General features: G+C 41.7%; 1 non-coding gene across 1 annotated transcript; it reads left to right on the top strand.

Annotated features, from left to right (window-relative positions):
* Positions 1-4,641: 4,641 nt before the first annotated feature.
* LOC114608725 lies at positions 4,642-4,747 on the top strand. Its single transcript, XR_003709409.1, has one exon. It is a non-coding gene; the product is annotated as a U6 spliceosomal RNA (small nuclear RNA).
* Positions 4,748-12,073: the final 7,326 nt, after the last annotated feature.

The raw sequence follows: 12,073 nt of genomic DNA, 5'->3' as shown, positions 1-12,073 counted from the left end.
CATTGGTCTGATATTCTAACTCTAAACTAATAGTATGGCAAAGTTCAAAGTCCTTTGTGAATAACTCCAAGTATGTCATAAAACAAACAACTATGTAGGAAAGAGTGGGAGACAGAAATACAGAAAACCTGAGTTGGGGCTTGGTAAAATCAGTTAGGACATGCCTGACCTCAGACAACCACTGATCTGAAGTTCAGTTGTTGCACGTGTAGGACGGCAGTATAACTCAGACCCGCCTCACCTATCCCACCAACCTGTCAAGGCTTGTGGGGGGTTGGACGAGACAATGATGGGAAGTGGTTCATATGTCACACCCTGCTGCAGCATAAGTGGACACATACTTTTAAGCTTTCAATGCAAAAACTTTTTTCTTTCTATTAATACCCAAATTTGTCCTCAAAAACTTTTAATTTTAATTCCAAAGGCTTTTGGTTTTCAGTTTCTAAACCATCACAGAACCATATCCACAGTGTGTTTTAAGCTTAAAACCCCTCCAGAGGAAAAACTTTATATACTGTATACTTTTACAGACTGGTATAGAACTGCCTGATAGGACTGGTGAAAGAGAATGGTGAAGGGCCACATAGAAGAAGAAGAAGAGGAAGAAGAAGAAGGAGGAGGAGGGAGAGGAGGAGGAGGAGGAGGAGGAGGAGGAGGAGGAGGAGGAGGAGGAGGCCATCACCACCTGGCACAGGAGTACACTTTGCAGTGAGGCTGACACTGTGTTGTCATTCATTGTTGGATGGCACTAAGGACTGCACAGACATTTTGTGACATAGTGCTAGCCTGGCAACTTCTGGAAGATGATGGAAATTCCACTGCTGTGGATAATCCCTAGGTTTCTGATAGATTTACATAGAGAAGTCATCATCTTAGGAATCCCCACATTTGAAGGCTTCCAGGCTCGTGGTTTGGGGATGGGATTCCCCCACAAGATTGTTACTAGAGTTTTTAGGGTTCATGCCTAGGCTCTGACAGTATTAACAAGCTAGGCTCAGCCACTCTTCCTCAATGGCCCAATTACATTAACAAGTAATAGTGAAAAGCAGAGACAGGAGAGTCATTCAATGTAGACACTTTAAGAGGCTACACTGTAACAAATACAAAGGTCTAGAGATCCCCTTCCCAGTACCCTCTCCTTGGGCCTGATAGAGGTTTAAATAGAGAGCAGTAAGTATACATGATCAAGCTGGTAGAGTGCTGTGCTCCCCATCACTGACACACCATTGTCTACACACTTGGATGTTGGCACTGTGTGAAATCTCTTTCTGGAAGGCATTGCCTTCCAGCTGAGACAAGGGCTCTAGTGTTCACTTACTCAGCATGAGATTTCTGGTGAATTCCAATTCTCTGAGCCCCATATCTGTATACTGCTAGCCATAGGGAGGGACTCAAGTATCTTATAACATCTTTCCTACTTTGAGGGTTTGAAAGATGTCTAGCAAATAACTTGTAATAGACCTGAGTTCCAATCCCTGGCACCCCTATAAAAAGCCAGGTGCACTCTATAATCCCAGCACCATGAAGGGAAGGATAAGAGAATCCCTGGGGCCTGATAGAAGCCCAGTAGGTGAGCTCCAGGCCAGTAAGAGGTCTTGCCTCAAAAAACAAGGCAGAGAAGTGATTGAGGAAGACACCTGACATCAGCCTCTAACCTCCATGTTCACAAATATACATGCATGAGCACATACTCCTGCATACAACTTTGTAAAAAATATTTTTTCTAAGGCCAGTATGGTTACAGGGTCATCACATGACTTGCACACACATGATTCTTCTTGATGCTCCATAGCAACCAACTCACCATATGTCCCCTTGCCTCAAGTTACCAGTGAGACTATTCCTGGCATTGTAAGTGAGAAGACCAAGGTTAGGTTGAGGTTGCATGCAGTCTGCAGGAAGTGTGGGAGTCCTGCTTTATCTACTGGTACAGGACAATTCTCTGGGTGGCCAGAACCAGGTCTCTCATCTTTCTTCTTTGTAGTTTTCAAAAGTGTTTTTCGGGTGTGCAGGGATATAGTATTTAGGCACTTTCCTAAATAACCTAAACTTTCTTCTTGTCCTCCTTTCCAATTTACAGAAGAGTGACCTGAGACAACCCAGAATTTCCTCCTCTCTCTTCTAAAAGCAGGGTGTTCTCCAAAGCAGGCCGCTTTCTGGGGTCACTTAACTGTTACAATATTGGGCATAGTCTAGACTCCTTCTGCTCTGGCAGCTTCTCTTAGCTTTGGGGAAAAGCTCATGATGGGGCTGAGACTTCTCTTTGCTGTCTACATGTAAGTGATAAATCTGTTTTACATAGCCTGTGGTATAGGAATGTGATAGTTCAATTCAGAAAAATGAGTAACCAATATATGATGTCCCTAGTATTTGTCCTTGAAACAGCGGACACCAGTGTATAGACTTCTATTTGTGGGAGTTGGCATGGTGATGATCTTTGCTCCTCCCACAGGGTGTAAAAGTATATTGTTTTCCAATACTGAGCAGCAGTATGCAGTCAGCCACATGATCACAAGGGATAACAACTGAGACTCAACAGTGTGCTGTGATGCTTAGTAGGTTAGAAGTATTAAGTAAATGCATCTTAAATTTTGGATACTTTAAATGAATAATTAGTTTATTTGGGTCTATGTGACCCCATCTTAAGTTGAGTAGCACCTGCCATAGTTACAGCTTCATTGAACTGTGTTGTTCATTTATAAGGTCTTCCTAACACTTACCCAAGGTTATAGTCAATGAACGCTGTGATTATTATAATCTAAGCCCTCAAAAACTAAAATGAGTCAGGTATAGTGGCACAGGCCGGTAATCCCAGCTATACTGGAAGTTGAGATTGAGATAAGAGGATCTCAAGTCGAAGCCTAGCCTAGGCTAGATCTCCAGTTTAAGGCCAACCTCAGCAACTTAGGGAGAAGGGAGACTGCCACAAAATTTTGAAATGAGTTAAAGACTTGGAAACAGCTCACAGGAAGAACACTTGCCTGGGTTAAATAGTAAATACAATGAATAATTTTAAAAGTCCTTTACACAGAAAGGCACCCAAATGGATAATAAACATATTTGACTCCATTTAACACGAAGAAAATACAAATTAAGATTAGAATGAGGCACTCCTACATAATCAACAATGTGGCTAAAATGAATACATAGCTGCAGTATGGCTGGAAAGATTATAGAGAAGCCTACAAAACAGCTACATTCTTGCACTTTGCTGGTGGGCTTGAAAATTATCATATCCCCTTAGGAAAACTTGAAAGAGTATTTACGACTGAACATTTTCATATCTAGTCATTCCACTGTTAGATGTACAGTAAAATTGTGTGCCAATATTCATTAAAATCAGGTGTGAAACCTTCAGATTGGCATTATTCACTAGAACATAAACCAGAAACTACTTAAAGGCCTATCTATTGATAAGTGCAGAAGGCAGTGGTGAATGCAGAGACTTGTAACTGTCTGAAATGCTGAGAACAAGTGACTGGGGTGCTCAGCTACAGATGGGATATCTATATAAGTTCTATCAATATAAGTGACTGTGATTGCCCAGCTATAGATGGGGCATCTATTTAAAAGCTCCCTCCAACTCAACTCTCAGGGAACATTGAAGAAGAGAGGTGTGGTGGTTTGAATGAGAATGTCCCCCATAGGCTTACATTATTTAAATGCTTAATCTCCAGTTGGTAGACTTGTTTAGGGAGGAATAGGAGGTGTGGCCTTGTTTAAGGAGGTGTGTCACTGGGGAATGGGCTTTGAATTTTGAAAACCCAAACCAGTCTTTTTGTCTGTCTCTGTCCCCTCCCCCTCTCTCCCTCTGTCTCTGTCCCCCCCCCTTTTCTCCCTCTTTCATCCACTCTCTCTCCCTCTCCTTCCCTCCTCTTTCCCTCCTCCCTCTCCCTTTCCCTCTGTCTCTTTCTCCCTCCCCCTTCCCCCTCTCACTTCCTCTGTCCCCCTTCCCTTCCTCTCCTTCTCTCTCTTTCTCCCCTTCTCCTTCCCTTCCTCCCCCCTCTCCCTCTCCCTTTCCCTCTGCCTGCTGCTTTGTGGATCAAATATAAGCTTTCAGCTACTGCCCTAGTAGCAGTACTGTTCTACCTGTAGCGGTGCTCCCTGCCATGATGGCCATGGACTCTGAAACCCTAAGTAAGCCCCCAATTAAATGCTTTTTTGTTTAAGTTCCCTTGACCATAGTGCCTCTTTACAATGATAAAACAATACTCAAGTCAAGGGAGCAAGAGAGTGTAAGAACTGAAGGATGAGGAGGAAGGCTTTGAAACGCTGACCTCTGAATATGAGGTGCTCACTAAACTTATGAATGAACTCACAGAACTGTAGATATTTGCATAAGACCTGCACAAGATCAACCTTGTCCCGCCTTCACTGAGAAGTTTTCGTCATTGTTGGTCATTGAGGGAAGAAGAGGTTAACAACTGAAAGATCACCCATGCTCTAGTGGGTGACCCTATATCCATGAATATATGGGCAATACTAATATGACTTAGTGGATTATATTTTTAAATTCTTAACAGAACATAACATTTGGAGGAAGGTGTATTTAAGGGATATCAGGGGTAAATGGAGGGAGGAGTGAATATGATCAAGAAACACTATATACATGCATTAAATTTTCAAAAAATAAAATGATTTATGCTTGCTTAGGCGCATGTATACTAAAATTGGAATGATACAGAGAAGATTAGCATGGCCCCTGTGCAAGGATGACATGCAAATTTGTGAAGCATTCCATATTTTTGGGCCAAGGACAAGGAAATGGGCTGCTTGGCAGGAATTATGACATTGGCCAAGGACAAGGAAGTAGGCTTCAGGCAGGAATCTGACATTAGGCTATAACAAAGAAGTAATTTCAGGTAGGAATCTAAATTTTAGGCTAGAACAAGGAAGTAGGCTTCAGACATGAAAATGACTTTGAGCTAGGACAAGGAAGTAGGCTCAGATATTTTGGTCATCCTGATAAGCCCTTAGAAACAATGATCACAGGAATGTTCACGGAATTTTGTTTATTGCATTGCCTGTTGTTTTACTATTTGCGTTTATTGTCTTGCTTGGTCCTTGACTATCTGCATCTATTGTATTGCTAGTTCCTCAACCTAGAACTGAGCTTAATACTTGTATGTAATTAAAATGGTATAAAAGCAAAAAGGAGGAGGGAGAATGGGAGAGGGGGTCCTAGGGAGGGGAAATGGGGAAAGGGGGATGACATCTGAAATGTAAATAAATATCCAATAAAAAAAGGAAAAAATAAAACGATTTAAAAATGATCAATAACAGATGAGTAAACAGGTATGATGGATTCTAAACGCTGTATGTAAGAAAGTCATGTACTGTCATTTTTACTTACTTTTACAACAGACTAGCCTATGTAACCTACTCTGTAGTGCAGACTCATCTGAAACTCACAATCCTCCTGGCTCACCCTTCCAAGAGCTAGGATTACAGACATGCACCAGTGTTATTTGCCTTTCAGAACTAATAATTGGCCATTATCTTTCAGCCCTAACTCCTTTCACCTATATACCTTTATAGTGGCTAAACCATAGGCTCAACTACAGTAATAGAGACATAAAACAAATGTGAGTGGCATGACCTGGAAGCTTGCTTTTAGTTGCCAGTCTACACATATGCAAGCTAGAACTCCAAAGTGTACAGTGTATAGTATATAGTGTGTATAATGTGTATAGTATATATGGTGTGTATAGTGTGTATACTGTATATGGTGTGTACAGAATGTATGGTGTGTATAGTGTGTATAGTATGTATTGTTTATAATGTGTATGGTGTGTATGGTGTGTGTGTGGTGTGTGTGGTGTATATGGTGGATATGGTATGTATGATGTATATAGTGTGTATAGTGTGTATAGTATGTATGGTATATATCGTATGTTTGGTGTATATGGTGTTTATGATGTGTATAGTGTGTATTGTGTGTATAGTGTGTATGGTGTGTATGGTGTGTATGGTGTGTATGGTGTGTATAGTATGTATGGTGTATATTGTGTGTTTGGTGTATATGGTGTTTATGATGTGTATAGTGTGTATGGTGTGTATAGTGTGTATGGTGTGTATGGTGTGTATAGTGTGTATAGTATTATGGTGTATATAATGTGTTTGGTGTGTTTGGTGTGTTTGGTGTGTTTGGTGTGTATGGTGTGTATGGTGTGTATAGTGTGCATAGTGTCTCCATAGTGGCAAGGACCTGGGTTTCTTCAGTCCTGCTGCTCTGAGTCTTCCCATTATCCCCATCTCACACACACATAATCTAGCCAATGAGAAAGTGGAAAGGGAAGTGGAGGTGGGCTATACCATTCTTTCTATGGGTGCAACTTAAGCACTTCACTTTTGCCTACATTTTAGATGGCCAAACTAGGTTTCAAGAAGCCATAGGACCTAGCCTGAATTAGATGCACACACTGCAGTAGCTAGGCTTCGGGGCTTCTTGTCTTCTTGCATTCATTTCTTTAAGCTTCCCTCTGCCCCCAGCATTCAACATGCCTGGATGGCCTCACCTCTAGAAATATGACCACGGCTTTAGCTCACATCTTGTTTTGCTCTGCTTTGCAGTTTGGGAGCTCAATGACAGCATGACTATAACTGAGAAACATGCTGGTTAGCTGTCTCTAAACTTCTAACTCAGAGACACTGGATCCAGGCATTCTAGTGCCTGTCAGCTCGGTTTGGAGAAGTTGTGAGAAGATCATGAGTTCAGCCTTAGCTGTAAAGCAAGGCTTTACACACACACACACACACACACGCGCGCGCACACACACACACACACAATGGTTATTTGGGAAAATAAATATTTAATGATATTTTAAACTATACCATGAAGGTAATTCATTTGTTAAAGAGCAACAGATACCTAAGACAAGTAAGGAGGAAAAACATGAGAGAAGAAAGAGAATGGGAAGCGAATGTAAGCGTGGAGTTTTAGGTATAATGTCCATAGGAAACCTCACTCCTGGGTAAAGAGTCATGGCATTTATGAATGCTCACTAGCGCCCCAGGTGGTCCCTGCTCACACAGCACCTCTGCGCCGGTGAGCATTGCTCAAGGCACCAACACTTTAATGGTTCTTTGCATATCGTCCTAAATAAGCCAGACAGCTCAGGAGGTTAAAATAAACAAACGAACGAACGAACGAACGAACGAACGAACGAACGAACGAACGAACGGGAAGAAGTATTGAATAACTAGTTTACGTTGCTTCTATGACCTCACTTCGTTTCATCTCACCAAAAACCCCAGGCTGAAGTTACAGCAAACTCAGTAGCAGTGGGAATCCCCACAAAGGACGGCCCCAATCTACCCAGGTAGAGAGCCTGCTGGGAATCCAGGAAACAGCATGAAATGTTGGGGCGACCAGTCTAAACCGTGTACCAGAGAGACCACAGAGGGGTTCAGTGCAGCCCTCAGACAGATACAGAGAGAGAAAAGGCATGTTTCACTCACATGCCCGCAGCAAGGTTGGCAGGATATGGAATGTGTATGAGGCTCTGAGGGATCTGGCAGACGGAATGTTCAGGCCCTGGCTTGGGAAAGCCCTGTAGTGGCTTGAGCTATGGTGTTCTGTAATTTTCTATCGTGATACAGAAAGAAAGCAACAACAAGGTAGCCTGTTGCCTGTTTCTTAGAACAGCATCTGGCTAAGGACCTCAGTTGGAGCTGCTTCCAGGTTGTATACGGTATAGCTGAAGTGACATCAACTACATACAAGGCAGTGCTAATAAAATATGCATACACCTTGTCCTAAAACATAGGCTTTGTCAGTGGACTCTATACCTGGCATATTTTCAGTAGAATATAGCAAAAGTAAAAGTATAAAGGTTACCAAGGTCAGAAATGATCACTGCTTAGCATTTTCACATCTCCTTCCAGAGTGTCTCTGGTTACTTATCCCCTGCAGCTGGTCCTGCAAAGGCCACCCTGTGCTTGCGGCTGGAGTGCAGAGAGATTGCGCTGGCGAGGTGGGTTTTGTGGCACAATATTCTGAAAAGTGAAAGTGGACCCGTGTTACCCTGAGTCCCGTGTGGTTACAGTAATTTAACATGGTGATCATGTAGGGGAAACAAGAAAAAAAATCTAGGAAAGCAGGATAGTTAGCATTAGAGGTCTGGGTCTTTATTTTAGACTTGGACAACCTAGCAGACTTGTCTCCAATGCTCACACAGTCTGACCACTGAACTGAGTTGATATCAAAACAAAAACATAAAGACATCGTTTTCTCTTTCCTAGTTGGATTTAGCTAAAGTAGGCTTTTTTTATTTTGTTTTTTGTTGTTGTTGTTGTTTTTGTTTGTTTGTTTTGCATAAAATCTTGGATTATCATGCTCCTGTCCATTGTTGGGCACATTTTAACCAAATGTGCTTCTGGGCATGTGACGTCAATGTGGACTTTTAAACATGGTGGGAGGCAAATATCAATTCAATGTATCCTGTTATAAGCAGTAATGGGTAGGTTTGGGCTTGAGCTTCATCAATAATTCTTTCTTCAAACCAGATGTTTAATTCCATCTGAAGTACTGAGTTATGTTCTAAAGAGATGACTGGAACCAGAATTTTAAGAGTTTTCAGCAGGTCCCCCTTACTGGAGGAAGGAGAGATGGCTCAGGAGGTAAAGTGCTTGCTATGTAAGCATGGAGACCTGAGGTCGGTTATCTAGCACCTCAGTGCTAGGAAACAAAGACAGAAAAACTCTTGAGGCTTGCTAGCCTGCCAGTCTAGCCAGCTGGTGAGCTCCCATGAGAAACCCTGTCTCAAAAACTGAGGTAAAGGGACTGAAAAGATGATTGAGCACTTGTTGAGCAGTCATGAGGACTCTCAGCACTCACATAACAAGCCGGACACCCTGTGCATGTGTAAAATGCCAACTCGGAGAAAGAGGAATCACTGCAGTGTCCCCAGCCAATGAAACACGAGCTTCAGGGAGAGATCCTGCCTCAAAGGAATAGGTACAGCATATTAGAGGAAGCCTTCAGATGCCTTGTCTAGCCTCTGTACATAATCAGGTGCGTGTACCAGTGCATACACTCACACGGGCACATACACACACATAAACAAGTCTTTTAAAAGTAAGGAAGACAGCTAGTGTCAACCTCAGGCTGCTACATGCATGCACACAGACAGACAGACATTCAGACACACACACACACACACACACACACACACACACAGAGAGAGAGAGAGAGAGAGAGAGAGAGAGAGAGAGAGAGAGAGAGAGAGAGATTTTTTAAAATAAATGTTTGTTTTTCAATTTTCACAATGGTGCATACAACTCAGAGCTGTTACTTGACTTTTATACATGCATTTATATTCATAGTGACCAGGATATATCTCTGGATCAGATATTTTGAGGCATTTTTACTGTGTTATGTTAATTCCAAAATAGCTTCAAATATACTCCAGTCAACATTTTTGTTGTATCTGGTTAAATTCTTTAAAGACAACATCCAAGGAGGAAGTGAAGGGTTAAAATACATAGCAACACCAAATAAAAGTGTGTGGATAGAAAAGGGAGATTGCATCTCTTAAATGTTTCGCTCAGGGCCTGGAGCATTGGCTCAGGAGTTTTCAGATCACATATTGCTCTTGCAGAGGTTCAAGTTCCGTGCCCAGCACCCATATCAGACAACCTACAACTGCCTGTATCTCCAGCCCAGCCCCAGGGAAACCTAACACCTCTATCATACATGGGTGCTCACACTCACATGCATAAATACAAACACACACATACACACAACTTAAAATCATAAAACTGAACCTTTAAAATATGAAATAAATATGTTTCAGTAGATCATTTGGAGCTTTCGACACAGAAGAACATACAACCTAGAAAGCAATCAAAAAGCATATATTTAATTCTAGAATTGCCATAGCCCAAATTCCACAAGCTAGGTAGTTTAAGATATCAGACATTCACTCTCTTGGTTCTCGAGGCTTCAAGTTCAAAGATCAAGGTGTTGGCAGCATTGTGTCTTCCAGGGATAGCTTCTGATATTGACCAGAATTCCTCAGTATCCCTGGCCTGTGGCTACATCACAGCAGCCTCTCCCCGACAGTCACAACCTTCTCTGTGTGTTTCACCTCTCACTTCTTACAAAAGCTCAGATCCAGTCAGTGTGACTAATTTAACCACTGCACATTCAAAGGCCTCTTTCCCAAACACAGCACCTTCAGAGACACCAAAGTCACAAACCCTACACTCCAGGGAGTCCAGCCTGAGCCCAAGGGGGGGTTTCCAAAGTATTCTTTGCTTGAATCATTCTAGTGCAGTTGTCCAATGACTCCTAAATATTTTGGTGTACATTTCTTAATAACCAGGGCACCCCCTTAAGCAACCAGAGCATACCCATGCAAATCAAGAGTTTAACACTGACACACATTCCTATCTAATACATGAAGCTCTACTCAGCTTTTTCAAGTTTTTCCAATAAAAGATTCATAAACAAAAAGTAAAATCCCCCCTTCCACCACCTTCATGACCTAGGGTTCAGTGCTGGACCATTTAATTCTTGTACTTCTCTGATCTCATTCAAGCTAGAAATCCCCAGATTTCCCCTTTCTAACGATTTTGATTTTTTTTTCTTTTTTTGAAGAGCAAAGGCCAGTAACTTTGCAGAGTGATTTTTAATTTGCCTTTGTCTGATGTTTCATCAAGATTCAAACAAAGCTGTGCACTTTTTGGCAGGAATCCCACAGAAGGATGGTGGGTTTTTCTCAGTGTATCATGTTGGGAAACGCATGGTGATGGCTTGTCCTGTTATTGGCACTGTCGCCTATAATCACTTGGTTTAAGATGACACATGCTGAGTTTCTCCACTGTGGGGCTTTTAAATAATTAATAAGCAGCTGATAAGCAATTTGTGGGGAGACACTTTGAGGCTATGTAAACATCCGGCTCCTCATCAAACTTTTACCCACTGGTTTTAGCATCCGTGGGTGTTTTTTTGCCTGAATCATTTATGAATATAAAATAGTAATTCCAGACTTTGTCATTCCTTCTAAATTAGCTAGTGTTCTCCTTGCACAGGAGAATAACTCTTTTCAATTGTTTATACAAATAGGGACTCCTTAATCTTTATTTTATTCGATGGGTTATAATGTTACTGTTGTTTCTGGGACTTCATTCTGGACTGCCCTCAGTTCCCTAATCACTGTTCATCTCTGTTGAATTAATTCATACAAGATACCCAAAGAACAAGGTAGAAGGCTGGCAGTATTTATAACTTAGAGTTTGCTAAAGTGAGGAATTCTTTAAGGGTGGGCATGGTCAGTGGCTAAAGGGACCATGGTATCAGCTTAAGAATTTTAGGCAGGTCTTATACTATTTCTTAACATTTCTGTAGTGTGTTTTATTGCCCAAGTGATTGACAGTCCTATTTTTAGTAACTATATTTAAGGATTATTTTTCTTTATTTATTTAGTGTGTGTGCATGCGTGTGTGTGTGTGTGTGTGTGTGTGTGTGTGTGTGTGTGTGTGTGAATGTAGATGCCTGAGACTACCAGGCTAAGACATTAAATGTCCTTGAATATGAGTTACAGGTGATCCTGAGCCACCCATTGGGGATGTAGGGAACCTATGCAGTGCCCTTAACTGTTGAGGTGACACACCCAACCCCTCATTGGGGTTAGCTTTTGAGAGAGAGGAGAGTAGTATGGGTTTGTTCTTTATTAGATAGTAGCTTATGAACTCTAGGGTGGTTTAGAACATCATGTCTCCACCAAAACCCCAAAATAGAGCTCTCTCCATTGGAGGCCTGCTAATGAGAGTGGAACCCATACTCAACGTTTAAGCTTGCTAATATCCAACTAGGTACCAAACACTACTTCTGTTATTCCTGTCATATTTGGCCAGTGAGACCCCTTTTATCTGTCCTTTATATCTTTCTACTCTTCTTTGAGCACTCCCTTACTTTCTGATACAGTGAACTGTCCCAGACTTACCTTTTCTCTGTCCAAGACAATAGAATTTACAATAACCATTTCTCTACCGTGCCTTGTTTTATCAAATTGAAGTATTTGATAACAGTATTTGGGAATTATGATTTAGGTGCTAAGCATACATA

This window comes from Grammomys surdaster, unplaced genomic scaffold (genome assembly GCF_004785775.1).
Source record: "Grammomys surdaster isolate TR1022 unplaced genomic scaffold, NIH_TR_1.0 125934, whole genome shotgun sequence".
Classification (NCBI taxonomy): Eukaryota; Metazoa; Chordata; class Mammalia; order Rodentia; family Muridae; genus Grammomys; species Grammomys surdaster.
Note: the sequence above shows the minus strand (reverse complement) of the source record. Positions and strands in the feature narration are given on the sequence as shown.